The sequence below is a fragment of the Notamacropus eugenii genome, chromosome 3, assembly GCF_028372415.1.
Source record: "Notamacropus eugenii isolate mMacEug1 chromosome 3, mMacEug1.pri_v2, whole genome shotgun sequence".
In the NCBI taxonomy this organism is placed as follows: Eukaryota; Metazoa; Chordata; class Mammalia; order Diprotodontia; family Macropodidae; genus Notamacropus; species Notamacropus eugenii.
In genome coordinates this window covers 65,737,867-65,753,555 of record NC_092874.1, presented here as the reverse complement: position 1 = coordinate 65,753,555, position 15,689 = coordinate 65,737,867, and the positions used below count along the sequence as shown (strand labels likewise).

The following is a 15,689-nucleotide window of genomic DNA, read 5'->3' as shown; positions in this document are numbered from 1 at the left end:
GAAGTTTAGTTTGGGAAGTAGAGTTGTGTGTGGTGAGGTGAGCAAGGAGAAGAGAGTACATTTGGGAAATTCTATTTAAAATAAAGGGCCCAACCAGGGTAGTAACTAATAAGAAGTGAATGGAGTTTTGCTCGAGTGTCAGCATCATTTGGGAGGTGAATCTCTTCCCAATAGGATGCAAACATCCAAATGGGCATGATTCCTCCCATAGCCAATGATAGTCCTGTAATTCATCTTGCCTGAGCTGTCATTTGGTACCATCATCCCCAGGGCCACTGTGCTCCCAGCGTCCTCTTGCTGTGATGCCCCTGTCAGTGGACTATCTTCCCTTAAGAAGGAAGAACCAACTGTGATTTGTACCATGCTCTCTTCCTGTCCCAGATGAAAATATTTCTAGTCTTAGCTCTGATCAGAATCGTGAAGCAGAGCCAGAAAATTGGCAGATGAGTTAGGAATGACTTCAGAGATTTAAACCAGGAATCTCCTCAGAGGGTCCAAGAAAAGCACGTGAGAAATAAGGCATAGCTTCAAGCTATAATAGTTTGAGATTGGACAACTAGAAGAGTGTTAAGACAGGCAAAGTTTTAATTCTGTTAGCTTCACTAGATTGTTTGATGGGTCTTGGTGTTTGAGGGCCAGCTTTTTGTGGCCAGACCCACTCTTCAATTTCTTGCAAAGTCCCTTCACCTGGAAATCTACCAATACCACTGTCCTCAATTTGCTCCATAACAGAGAAGTTCACTTGCCCTTAAACACATGGGCCATTTCACATGAATCAGTTTCAGGCCCAAGTTGAAAAGCACTCTCTTTTAGTCTCAATCTTTGATTTTTTCAGTCTTTCTTGATGACCCTTTAACTCCAAAACAAAATTACTCTATCTCTAATTATCTGTGTTTTTAATTAACATGGTAAATAAATCTGAACTTGGAGTAAGGACGACCAGAATTTGATTTTCTGCCTTGAATTTTAGATACATTACTTAAGCCCTCACAGTTTGTTTCCTCAACCATAAAATGAAGGTGCAGAGTTGTTGTGAGGTTCAAATGAAAATATGTTATAGCACTTGGTAAACCTGAAAGCACTATACAAATGTTAGTTGTTATTTTTATAATTATTATAAAGCTAGGATTGATTGATATTTGCTCAATTAAACCAACCCACTCCATTTAAAATAAGTAGTAAGATGAACAATCAATTTAACAATCATAGATTAAACATGAAAAGTCTTGGAAAGTTATTTGATGAAGTGAAATGATTCCGGACTAGAAGTCTGAGCTAATTGATTGGAGATTTCATTTGGTCTTTTATAAAAATATAGAATAGGATTGGAGAATTCCAGAAATTAGAATAAAAATGACTTTTTATCATGCCCCTGAATAAGGAATGAATTGGGGCAGGGAAGGAGGAGAGGCTTCGGCCCGGTTTGCCTCCTTTGCTTTAGCTCTAGGAGGACCTTGTAAGGCTTGAAATGTCTGGGAAGACTTTAGACTTCCCATCTTCTCATTGGCATCCCAACATTCTTCCCCTCTCTAGGAGAGCAACTGTTGTCAAGTGTCTGCATTAGCAGCCAAGAATAGATTGGATGCAGATTTTCCTTGCTTAAGGGAAATTTCTTGAGCACCCCTCTAGAAGAATATGTACTCTCTAACCTTGAACCCCCTTTCCCTTGGATCATGTATGTATTTGTAGGAGTGTGTGTCAGACTTTTGGGGTGATATTTTATTCTAATTATTCTTTTTCTACTACCTTAGTATTCTACTATTTTAGTATTCTTAGTCTACTCCTTTCTGCAAGCTACTTTAAGGCCAGCTGTCTGTAATGATTCACAACTAACAATTTTAGGATGAAGCATACTTGTGGGAGGTCAAGCTCATGGTAGTAGAAATCATGTCCAACTTCTCAGGGGTGCCTCTAAGAACTTGGAAGGCAAGATATAGCCTTGCTGTGGGACCCAGCTTATCTGTGAGTTTGGGAGTTGGGATAAAGATCTTCAGAACATAGATGTACCATATCATCATCATCATCATTACCATCATTACTATTAACTGAATATAATTTAGTGGTTGTCCAAATAACCACTTTCACTGTACCCCAGTTCAGAAGAAACACTTGCATTTCTAAAGCTCAGCAGGGGCATTCTCAAGCTTCTGACTCATAGTTATTCACAATCCCAAGGCTGGTAAATAAGAAGAGCTAATGATGACATCCTTCTTCTTGCTACCAAATGCAAGAAAAGGAAAGTAACTGGGTGAGACAGATCAACTCCTGGGACAGTGTCTGAGAACTCCAAAAGAACTCCTGTAAAGGAACAGCTACTCAAGGCATGCTTGACCTCTAATTAAATATCCTTAGAAGTGGGTGGAAGAAGCTGGTCCAGGCTAGGATGTGATGAGCAAAGACTTGTGGAAAAGTCATGGATACTATTCAAAAGGAAGAGAGTCTGCATCAGATCAGGCTCTCACCTCTCCCCTCCAGGGCACAGGCTAATTAAAGAAAGTATACTAAATAAACACAGCCAAATAAGGGTAACCAAACCAGCTTATTCCCCTAGGGTGTTTGGGGCTTCTGCGTGCCTCTCAAACAGAGTCATTGGGAGCAGCCTTTTTAAAAATGGCATGCCTGGAGCCAAGAACAATTCTAGAAGTCTGTTACCCAGGAGGTTGGAGTGATGCAAGGGCTGTTGTCCAAGTATCATATAGCCCTAGTCAGATAATCCAACTATTTCTTCCTAGAAATTTAAAAAGAAATATATAATTTTAAAAGCTAACCGTCTGAAGTGTTCTTCCAACTCCTTATCATGGTGTAGCCTGGCTACTTGAAGGCTACCCCAGTGGAGCCCAATCTGTGTCAGGTCCTGCCCCACTAGAAAAGCTTTGAACATAACCCAGGAGTGAACTGGATATCTGGAGGAGGATCAGACTAGCTAAGTTCAGAGAAGTTTATCATCAGAAGGTGGCCAGCAGGTAAGGAATCTTTACAATCACAAACTTTAGAGCTGAAAGGGACCTTAGGGTTGCTTCCAGATGGGGAAAAAGAGACTTATAGAAATTAACTGCCTTGACCAAAGTCATACAGATAGTAAGGGTGAGAGTCAGGATTTGAACACAGGTTTCCTAACTCTAGGACTGGCAGATGCCTTCCTTCCTTCCTTCCTTCCTTCCTTCCTTCCTTCCTTCCTTCCTTCCTTCCTTCCTTCCTTCCTTCCTTCCTTCTTCCCTCCTTCCTTTCTCTCTCTCCCCTCTTTCTTTCAGAAGAGATATTTACTGTGAAGATACAGCAAAAACAAATTAAAAATATTTCCCCCCAACACCTGGGGGCACCCTCTCTCCTCTATTACCTCAGTACCTGTCCAGAGTGGGCTCAGACTTAACACAGCTCCTATATAGCATCACTCCACCAATTTCATTTCCATGTGGATGAATAGATGAATCTCAGCTACTGCAGTTCTGAGTCCATCAGGTCAAACTTCAGGTGTGGCTGGCTATAAAACCCAGCGTGGTCTCCAGCTCCTGTTGCGTTTTCCTGACCTTTTGAAGATCATAAGGCCATAAGCATCTCCAGTGTCCTTCACTTAAAACTGGAAAGAAAAGTTGCAAAAAGGCAAAAAAAAAATGGAGGTCTGTATTCCCAGCATCATTTGCAACCTCAAATCGGGGGGGGGGGGGAGGGTCCCACATTGTGTCCTTTAACATCATTGTTTTTCTCTCTCAGGAACAGCAGCTTCTCAGGAAAGAGGTCCAGGGATCTTTCTGCTATACCACACTTCCTCTATTGCCCCCCACAGCAATTCATAAATATTGTCTATTTAGAAATAGGAGGATTATGTTTTTGGATTTTTTGCCACAACTGTGGGTTCAAGAAGAGGTAAAGGAATGTTGGCCTGAAGGTAAAAAGAGATAATTTAATTAAAATACATTTACCCTTTAAGAAACAAATGATGTCCTTGGACTATATTACTTCTAATATCCCTTCAACTTTAAATTTATGATCTTATGATTCTATGATTAGTCTAACTGCAGTTTAATTAGTTTAATTGAGGCGAACTCAATTACAGCTCTAGTAGAATACCTTTCATTCTTCAAAGTATAGTTCAGGTGGAACCTCCTACAGGAGTCCTTTCCAGTTATTGCTTTCCCAGACTTCCTTTCTTCTAAGTTACTTTTCATTTCCTCTGTATGTATTTTCTAAGTATTTACGTGTGTACATGCTATTTTATCCCAGTAGTATATAAACTTCTTGAGGACAAAGTCTATTTCATTTTTTGTGTTTGTCTCTCAGTTACTTATCAGAGTGTCAGAGACATAGGAGGCACTCAATAAATGCTTGTTAAATTAAAATGAAAATCATTTTAAAATTCTAATTTTTTGTAAAATCAATTATCTGTGAAACATAGGACTCCACTGTTACTCATAATATCCAATAATACTGAACATTCCATTCTTTGACTATATAATAGAGTTTAAATCAGTTTTATTTTTAAGGTGGTTTTACTGTTGCTTTCACATCCTCCAACATTGTAGATCACACATCACATATCCATGGCTGTCCATATTGTAAGACTGTTGTCCACATATTTCTGAAAATCTGCCCCAGGGAGCCCACCTAATAGACTGAACTTTTCTTCACATCTCTTGAGACTGCATGGATACCAATGGAGTGTATAGACTATCCATTGGTTATCCTGTGCTCTCACTCTGTGGCCACGTTGTTTCCCTTATTTGTACATTTCTCTGAAAACATCCTTACATTACTTCACTGTCACTTACTTCTACTGTTTTTCCGCTTGTTCACACTCATCCATTGAGATTTGGGTAATCTTCAAAACTCAATTCTTTGGAAACTGGGTTATTTTATGACTGGTAACCATAAATATCACCAGAAAAAACAACATTAGTGTTAAAAAAAAAAAGATGGACCTTTGTTTCAGAGGAAAGCTTGGGGCCATTCAAAGAACTGTGTCAATTCTCCCAGAGGAAATTTAGCCAAGTGTCTTCCAATCCTGAGACCAGGTCATTTTTCATTTTCAGGATCCACTTAAGATATATGTACTCTTGGTTGTCTTTCCAACTGCAAAACATAGCTTGAAAATTATTCCTCATTCAGTTGATTCTTCTTCTGTGGTATGGCTAAACTCTTGAGTCATTATATTTTTAATATAGGAAACTCCTCAGCATTCTGGAGCTTGATATACAGAGTAGAATGTCATCTGCAGACAGGAACATCTGAAGTACCTCATTGTCTATAGAGAATCCCTCTTCCATATTGGATATCCTCCATGATGATCCTCCAAATAGCTTTATTTTATCCCTGCCTAAATAGCTAAGTGATCTATAGCAGTTATTTCTGTTATCCCATCTTTCAATGAATCTTGTTTGATTTGGCCTATACATTGGAGACATTTTTAAGGTGACAATTGTTCTAACAAATCAAACGCCTTTTTAGAAATAATCAACAAATACTAAGCACTATGGGAATCAGTTAACAAGCATTTATTAAGCACCTACTATGTATTAGGTGCTGTGCTAGGCACTATGGACGCAAAGAATAAAATAATCCTAATGGAGGCAATAGTGTGTGTGTGTATATAAAATTGTATACATAATGTATATATAAATATATTCTCTTATATATTAAGAGAATAATTACGAAGTAGTTTGGGAGAGGAGAGTCCTGGGATGGGATGGGCATCAGAAAAAAGGTGTCTAAGCTGCATTTTGAAAGAAAAGAACTATTCCATAGGACAGAAGTAAAGAGGGAGTGCATTAGGGACATGGGGCCATCAATGCAAATGCATACTGTTGTGAGTTGCAGTGTCATATGTGAAGGATGGAAAGAGAAGACCCTGTTTGGTTAGATTGCTATCAAATAGGCTGGGACCAGGTTGTGAAGAGCTTTAAAAGCCAAACAAAGCTAAAGAAGAGTTTATGTTTTATTCTAGGAACAATAGGAAATTTCTGGAGTTGATTGAGGAGGGAAGTAACATGATCAGATCTGTGTTTAGGGAAAACTTTGGCCACAGGTTGTAGGATGGGCTTGAGTAGGGAGAGAGCTGAGGCCAGAAGACAGATTGCAAAAATAAAGACTTGAGTAAGAGAACAGAAAGTGAGGTAGTTAATATAGATAGCTTTGTCTGAGAGTTTCATGGAGAAAGTAGGGAGAGGATGATAGTTTGAAAGGATGGAGTCTAATAAAATTTTTTTAAAGATTGAACAGAATTGGAGTAGTTTGAATGTAATAGGAAAGGAACTAAAAACTTGGGAAACCTTGAAGATTTGGGAAGGAGAGAAGATAATTGAAGGTACAAGCTTCCAGGGAAAACATTAAGAGATGAGATCAAGCACACAGGAAAAGATTCCCTCTATGTCAAAGACTAAGGGAAATGAGGAGAGGGAGACTTGAACAGAGAGGAGAAATACGATGGGGGTGGTGAGAATGAGGCAAGAAATGAATTAGGATGGGAAAGAATGAAAGGACTGCCTTGCTGCAGTGAGGGCCTCATTGAAGGCAGATCATGTGAGTTTATAATCTGCCCAATGGTTATGAAATTTCACTTCAGTTCACTTCAGCAGCCTCCAAATAGAAATAGAAGAGGCTGGTGGAAGTAATCCAGGGGTAAGTATGACAGGAAATGAGTAATGATAGGACAAGGAGGTGAGAGTTTTGAGAACAGAGGAAAGTATGAAGTTGAAATAGCTAACTACAAGATTAAGATTGGAGAGGAAGGAAAAGTAGAGTCAGAGCAGGGCCAATGGCCTTGGGGAAGTAAAGAGAGAGGAAGGGTTGAAGATCGCTGTTTAGAGCAAAGACTAGGTTGAAGAAGGATGAGGCATAGGAAGAATGCAATGATAGGAGATTACTGTCAGATAAAGGAATGTCAGGGTTCCTTATTAAGGAAGTGGAACGCTTGTGGGCAGTGACGAGATTCAGTGTGTGACCATCTCTATGTATCGCTGAGGTGAAGTGAAGGAGTAGGTCCTGGGATTTAAAGAGACTGAGGAATTGCTGTTCACTTGTTTCAGTTGTTTGTAACTCTGTGACCCCTTTTTTTCTGCATTTTTGTGGCAAAGATATTGGAATGGTTCATTTTAGTTCATTTTACAGTTGACGAACTGAGGCAAACAGGATTTAGTGACTTGCCTAGCTAGTACGTGTCTGAGACTGGGTTTGAATTCATGAAGATGAGCCTTTCCGAATCCAAGTCCAGTGCTCTACCCACTGCTCCATCTAGCTGCCTTGAGGAATTAGGAGATTAGGGAATTTGAGGGATACTGTCATTCCCTAGCATAAAGACAAAAGGTGGGGGAAAAAGGCAGACTAAGCCAGGTATGGAATCTTTATATTTTTTTGGTTAGTTCTGTGACTGAAAAGATGTATTGTGCTGTAGATTATTGCTTTCAAAAACTGGTTTGTTCCCATCTCATTCCTTCATCAGTAGTTCCCACAATTTGTGTGTAAATTAGTTATAAACATTTTTATAGAGCTAAGGAAATACATAGCACCATAGTTATTAATATGATTTGAATTTTGGAGCAATAATAAGGTTTGGGATTTTTTTCCCCCATGTTTTTAATTGTCTTCCTCTCATTCAGATATCTAAAGATTAATAAATAACCTAAAATTTTGTCATGTCTAGCATGGAACTCCTCCCTATGACTCTCCTAGAATAGCTGCTCTTCCCATCTTTGTTTCCTTCCAAGCCTTTTTCACTTCTTCAAGGAGCAGGTTTACAACTGTAATGTTAGATTTCAGATGAGGAAGCTTGGCTCTTTTGGTGACTCTACTGAACAGAGTTTGTTATTAAAAAGAAATCCTTTTCAGATGTTTCCAACTTTTGTCCATTATCCTTCCTATTTCATCCCCAAGTGCCTTTGGATTAATTTGCATAATCTCTGACCGAGCTCTGTAATTTATGGATGAATTGTGGTAACTATGATGTATAGTTTTTAAGTAGTTATTCTTTGGTAGTGGCTAGAGCATTCAACTCAATGAGCTGATCTTGCATTCAAGTTTATTGAGGTATCTGCTTTGGGGATCTATTCTTTTAAGTACCCAAACCCTAGATATTTAGGGAACTCGTCATTGATGGCACCTAATCCATTTATCTACAGCTTGATTGTCTTCTCAACTCTTTTTACTTTGCATATAGAATCTCTCAGGAATTTAAATGCTTTAAACCTCTTCTAGTCTTGTCAAAGATTGAAACAGGAATTCCCCTGAAAATGGGTAGTATAATTTCCTATGGGGTTGCAAGACTGGGTTGCATTTGATTCAATAGCTTGAAAAGATGCCTTAATGGCTCTCTTCTAACTATATCTCTCCTGTGTCAAAATTATAGAAGATTCCTCAAAAGCTTTTATAACAGAGATAATCCTATTTGACCCTCCGATATTAATATTGATCAAAGCATAAAACACAGAAACATATAGCTGCTGAAGGAGTTCACTACTATCATGGTGGAAATCCAGCAGAGTTCAAGTGGAAGGATTCCATAGAGACAGTGAAGTTCTCTAGATGTTCCTGTTTCGGATGATATACTGATTGTGTGAAGCTCCAGAAAATGGGAAAGTCTTCTAAATGAAGTTTTGACTTAACCAACCACATAAAAAAGTCCTAGTGAATGAAGAATGCTTTTTGTCCAGATTATGATATGCAATTGAATGAACAACCTACAAGACTCATCCATTAGTACATATCTCTTAGATAGATATCCTCTTGAATAGGAGGATTATGAGCTACATGGTCATTGGGAAATTGCATGGTTTGTTTAATGACCTCTGGCTTCTCTCTAAAACAAAGGTGCATCTTTATGATCATTATTCTCCTGGTATTGTATGGTTCAACATGGAATGCTATCATCTCCAAAGAGTCAAAGTTTAGGATGAACATGTTGTAACACATTATAAAGAAGCAATTACTCAGAAGTAGTATAAGGATATCACCAATGAAATGTATGACAAGAAAAGATAATGGGCTGCTCATATACTGAGAGTGTCAGGAAAATGAAGATGGACAACTCCCTCCTCCCAAAAGAATGCAAAGAAAGTTCCTGGCTTGTTGTGAGAACCCCCTATAGTGAATTTATGGACAATATGAATGAAAATTACACATAATGGACAAGTATAGATGAGTTGCCATCTGCATCATTGGAATGAAGGCATACTTTGATGAAATCATGAGGTCAGCATAGTTTTTTTATTCTTACTAGTTACATAAAAGGAGGTCAAGGGGGAAGAGAAATTACTTCCTTGCCTTTCTTCAGACAAGAACTTTACACTGTAACTTCATTATTTTGTTAAAAGTGAATTTCTTATAGTCAGAAAATTTATATTCAAATATGTTTTATATGTATATATATGTACACACATATATGTATTATATACACACACACATATACAAACACATAAACATATACATTCCAAAGCCAAATACATGTTATTTGAATTATCCACTATTTCATATCATTCAAATTCATATATTCCAATAGGAATATGATGAACAAAAAATTAACTTACATATCACATATACACACATACACACAATATTCAAAGGTCATCTCACTGTAGGTTGATGGTAAATCATTCTTTTCTTTTCTTCAGAGGCAAGCAAGGTAGGAATTAATGAAAGAAATGGAGGAGAGAATCAGGCCCATTGAGTCTGCTGCAGATCTAATAATGAGGGTCTTAAACTTTTATGTTCGTTTTGGACCCTAGCATTTGATGTATATTTACAATATACACATGTTCTATGATATTGTATGTGTATGTTGACCGGTTTGTAAAGTGCAGTTATCTACTTTTTTATTAGGATCGGCGATAAAGAATAATACATGATAAAAAAAACTATGGAAACAGGGGCAGAGAGAATATAATTGCAGTAATTATCACTTGCCAACATATTGTGTTTTGTATCTTCATGAAATGATCTAGGATCTTTACTTTGAAAGTAGGATGGTAGTTCTAAGTGATGACAGAACTGTGCCTAGAACTGTGGCTCATATATCATTTGGTCAGGAAGGGAATTTTTAAAAAAGAAGCCACATCCCCTCTTCCCACAGTTATTTTTTGAGGCGTTCACTCACTCAAGTTGTACGAGCACTACCACCACTGGCAGGAGTCTCTTTCTCTTGGTTGCGGTTAGAGGATTGGCAATATTTTTTAAAAGAACATTACCTACTTATTTTATGGCATGGTTTATAAAATTTATATGAATAAAATAAGAAATACCTTCCAAGAAACTGGCCAAATACCGACACTTCTTTTCTTCTATAAATCAGAAGAAATTGGGATATCCTTCTTGGCCTTCTGCCCTTACACCATGCAAACTCTCCTCCAGATCTGTACGAATATAGCATCCTTCACTCCACTAGAAACAATGCTGCAGTGCTACTAGGAAGCAATGTTTGGCAGAATTGCAAAAGACGGCTGGACTCTAATCCCCTTACCAACTGGTTAGAGAATCCAAACTTGGTACAAAAGAGAAGCTAACAGCCTTTGCTTTGTGACCCCATGGGCTGGAACACCTTAATAAGTGTTTGAGAAGGAAGGGAGAAGCATTTTTTTTAAGGATCTAAAGGATTTAGAAGTGGAAGAAGATGGAGGCAACAGTAAAGCAAAGATTGTTGGGAGCTGCCAAGCTTGGAAATGAATTTCTGGTCTTTTAAAAAATAAATTTCATCAATATCTTTTATACCACTTATTCCCCGACAGCCCCTAGAACAAAAAATAAAAATGTGTGTGTGTTTGTGTGTGTGTGTGTGTGTGTGTGTGTGTGTGTGTGTATGGGGGAGAAATCAGCAAAACTAACCATTATATCAAAAAAAAATTTAAATCTCATTTAATATGCCCTGTTACAGACTTATAGCTTTTCAACTCTGCAAAGAAAATGGAGAAATGCCTTCTAAACTCTGTTCTCTGGGGTCAAACAGTCAAGATAATTTGCTCAGAATTCCATTTCAGTTGTCTTGTTGTTCTGCCATTTTTACAGTCATCACTGAATGTTGTTTTTCTGGTTCTGTTTATTTTATGCTGATATTAGTTCAGGTAAATCTTTCCATGTTTCTCTATATTCTTCATGTCTACATTTCTTAGAGTGCAGAAATATTCCAATATATTCACATATCACAATTTGTTGAGTAATCCCTCAACTGATGGCCATCTGGTTGTTTCCTAGTTTTTCTACTACAAAAAAGGGCTACTCTAAATAACTGATGCATATGAGACCTTTCCTTTTATCATTGACTTAGTGTAGCAGCAGAATCTCTGGGTCAAAGAGTATAGACACTTTAGTCACTTTCTGCATAGTTCATATTACTTTCCAGAATAGTTGGACTGATTCACAGCTCCACCAACAGTGCATTAGCATGCCCATCTTTCCACCACCCCTGATGCATTGTCTGGGTCTGTCTTGTCATTTCTGCCAATTGCTGATTGCAGAGTGTAATCTGCAAACTGCAGAGTTGTTTGGATGTGCATTTATCTCGTTAATAGTGATTTGGAGCATTCTCTCATACTCTTGGTAATAGTTTGCGATTCTTCCTTTGCGAACTGTTTGTTCATATGTCAATTAGTTTTTCAAGCCCAGTCCCTAGATGGGGATGTCTAATTTGCCAAATTTTTAAAGCTAAAATGTTGACCCAGTTCTTGGAATTAATTCACTTTTCATGCAAACAAGCCTAAGGATATAAAATTCAGTTAAGATCACACATCTGTTTTCCATGAGGTTAGTTTAAGATAATATATGAGGAAAGTAAAATTAGAGAGATGACTTAAAACAAATCCAACAGACCATATTTGCCCATAAGTATCTGTCCATACAGTTTGAAAGCAGGCTACGTTTCTGTATTAATTAACTGTTCCTGCATATTGGCAGAGCTATGAGAGATTTCGAATGCCAAAAAAATACGAAAGCACGACCTTGGCAGGAAAGAAATACTTGCCATGCAGGAGATGTGAGCCCAGCAGAGAGGTTGGCAGCCTTATTAAAGAGGCTAGTCAGAGCTAAGTATAGGCAATGTACTTACTCTCAAGGGAGATGAGGGAAACTATTGGCCCATATGGTGACCTTAAATGACCTTTGTGCAGTCTCCCTTTAAAATCTCATTGCCTTAATCATAGAGAAAAGATAATTCTAGCACTGTTCTTGTATATCCATGGTTTTTTGGAAGGGGGATAAACTGAATTCCCCACAATATCCCCAGGCTTTATTTTAACCAATAATTCTAGTTATTCCCTTGTAAAATCTTGTATTACATTTAGCAAGTAGCAAAGTTTAATGAGGGGATTTTTTCACTACTTTTTCAACCCCAAACGTTGCTATCTCCTTACTTCTTAATCATTTTCAAGGGGCTAAGCGAAGTCTGGATACAAGTGGTAGGCCTAACGCAAGAAAAAAATGGTAAGGTAGAAGAAAGTGGGAGAGTAAAGATGCAGTAGACAGAGTGCTGGACCTGGAGTCAGGAAGACCCACATTTAAATCTGGTCTCAATACAGGACCCTGGAAGGAAATTAGATGATACTTGTAAAGCATTTTGCAAATATTAAAAAAAACTAAAACGTATTAATTATCATTACTGTCATTATCATGAATATACATACAGAAGCCATACACACAGGTAGATGAATATAATAACAAAAGGAGTTTTTTTATAGGTCATATTGAAGATGCTTTAAATACATACCATGTATCATTTAGAAAATTTTTCTCTAATATGGTATTAGCATTTAGTATCTGATAGTCTGAAGGTCTGAATATGCATGAACAGTTAATTTGGAAATGTCTCTCACCTCAGTAACCATCTGGCTCTTGTTTTTCAAGATGCGATCAATTTGATTTTTTGTGATATTATTTGGAGCTTTTCATATCCAGTGCTTCCAAAGTCTTTTTTTGAAGAAAACATTCATGATATGTAGGTTTAAAGCTTCTTTTGTACAGACCATCAAAGCTTTAACTTCTTCAATTTCTTGACATGGGGTCAAATTGCATAACTTTTCTTTTTTTTTAACCATCGACCTATGTCTTCATCTTTGCTTTTAAGTGATTGTTGTTGAATTATAGGGAGAGTCTCATGGAATTCTTTATAGGATTTCTTTCCTTTCCTCATCCTCTGCAGAAGGCACCACATAAGTAAGCTACAATTACGTTGTTGTTGATGTTTGGGGTTTTCTTGGCAAAGATACTGGAGAGGTTTGCCATTTCCTTCTCCAGCTCATTTTATAGATGAGGAAACTGAGGCAAACAGGGTTAAGTGACTTGTCCAGGATTACACAATTAGTAAGTGTCAGAGGTTACTTTTGAACTAAGGAAGGTGAGTCCTTCTCACTCCAGACCCTGAACTCTATCCACTGTGCCACACAGCTGCTCTATAGTTATCTTAGCAGAGTTCTTTTTACTTAGGCTTGTCATGAGCACTGCATTGAAATCATCAAGTGTCTCATCATATGGTATTTCTTGTTGCCTTTGGACACATAATACAACTAACTCCATTGCCTCTTTTATTTACTTTTCCAAGCAAAATTTGGGAATCATCCTACCACTTTAACTGCAACTTCCTTGTATCTTCTGATTTCATTACTAGGGAGGATATCAATAGTTATGTTATTAATTTCACCTGCTGGTATTGTAAATTGTTGGTCACTGGACTAACATTTAGAGTAGGAATAGTTAAGTCAAAGTTTATAGACATTCTAAAATTGCTTAATCATTGATACTCTGTCCCCTTTTCTACTCCTCCACCATCATCACTGCAGAAGTAGAGACCTTAAAGAACCAAGGACCATTTTGCATTTCTTCTTATTTCATGAGTTTCTATTCATGGCCAAAGAATTGTCATTGCCAAGTGACTAGCCTGCTAGTGTAGCATGTATCCATAGTTAGCTAGGTTAGTCCTCATAAATTATACATAGTTTGTGACCACGATGCAGGGGAATAACTAGATAATTTTTCATATACAGCAAAAGCTATTGAATGGGCAGTTTGAGAGTGGGGTGGGGTAAAATGCAGAAGATGGTCTGGCTATGGGTAGAGTTACACTTGAAGAGGGGGTAGACTAGCCCTTGCCTTTTAGGGCTGGGGTTCTTAACCTGTGATCCACGAACTTTTTTAATGTTTTTGATAACTATTTCATTATGATTGCTTTCTTTATTTTATGCATTTAAAAACATAATTCTAATCAGGAGTCTATGACACCTTTCCTCTAAAGCATTTGGAAGGAATTGCAGAATACACAGTATAGTGATTGATGAAGGAGAGTGAAGTGAGGTACAAGGGTAGGTGTTGCTGTAGACAAAGACAACGTTCCCACATAGGTTGATATCCAGAGGGAAACCGTGTTTTCCACATGCTAGTTATAGCTTTTCTAAGACCAGTAGGATCAAATTTTGATTGCTTAATCATAGCTAGAGGGGACCCTGGGATCTTGCAAGCTCTGCTAATGTAGCATATCTTGTAGCACATTCCACCATGCTAGAAAGTCTTTGCATACAATCTTGATTTCTTAATACATGTCAGAGCTAGCAATAGTTACAAAAAATCCCAAGACTTTTATTTTCTTGCATTCACAGTCAGATACTCTTATTTTGCCAGCAGACATTATTGACATGATAACATTATATGTTATATGGCAGTCCTCTGGTACTAGAAACCTTTTTCCCTAGCTGCTTTATCAAAAACATTCTCAACATCCCTCAACTACTAATGCATACTTCAAAGGGAGTTATTTACTAAAGATCAAATCATGTATAGGATTAGGCACCTCGAGCTAATCCACAAAATCCTTTGAAATAAATCAAATCTATTTGTGACAACCAGAATATAATCCACTTTTTAAAATGCAACATCTGGATAGAAACATGGGAACATCTCTGCTGAATTCCTGTGTTCACTCAAACAAAAGGTGCTGACATTCTTTGTTGTTCCTTTGACCTTTGGTTTTGAAATATATTTATAACCAGTGCTGTGGATGGATTAGGATGCTTGGCACATAGTAAATCTTTAGAGTGGGGAAAAGGGAAATGGCCTAGATTTGTTCTAAGCTTGTTTATTTTGAGATTTATAGTTCCAAGTCAGGGGAAAAAATTGTCCAAAGTGATTGTGAAGTCAAAAGCCTAGTTTTCTAATCTTTGCATCATTTAATCTCAGTGTCTACATTTTTACAGTATTTAAAAAATGTTGTTGTTATGTAACATTGTCCATGAGATCCAGAATATATTGAAGCAATCTCTTTTTCCAGTTATATATCCTAAGATCTTTTAATTTTGTGTACACTATAAAACATTTTATTCAGATTATTTTTTGTCTTCCAAGTTTACAGATTTCCACATCTTCTGTAAATATTATTATTGTTGGCAAGTACACATCATTTGCTTTGTGGAAAAAAAATATTGAGAAGAGATAAGAAATTATAAAACCTCAGGCCTTGATGCTAATGTGAGAGTGATTCCTAAATTACAAAGACAGCCATGTTGAAAAGCATTGTTGGGTTCTATCTAACAGCAATGTAGCAGATGCCTCAGGGTATCAATTATCTTTCATACTCATACTATTCCCTTGGAGCTTCAGAGTCCTCTATGTACATAGTCCATATTTTATTAATTATACTTAAATAACTTCTAATTTTATGTGTTATCTTATTTAAAGGGCTTCAGGCAGCAAATTTTTCCCATCATTTTGTGATGGTTTGTAGTTTTTAAAAT

The 15,689-nt window shown here is 37.4% G+C and overlaps 1 protein-coding gene across 5 annotated transcripts in view; it reads left to right on the top strand.

Annotated features, from left to right (window-relative positions):
* Positions 1-15,689, top strand: part of PRTFDC1 (phosphoribosyl transferase domain containing 1) — a 96,781-nt gene that overhangs the window by 14,011 nt on the left and 67,081 nt on the right. The gene's annotated exons all lie outside the window — the stretch shown is intronic.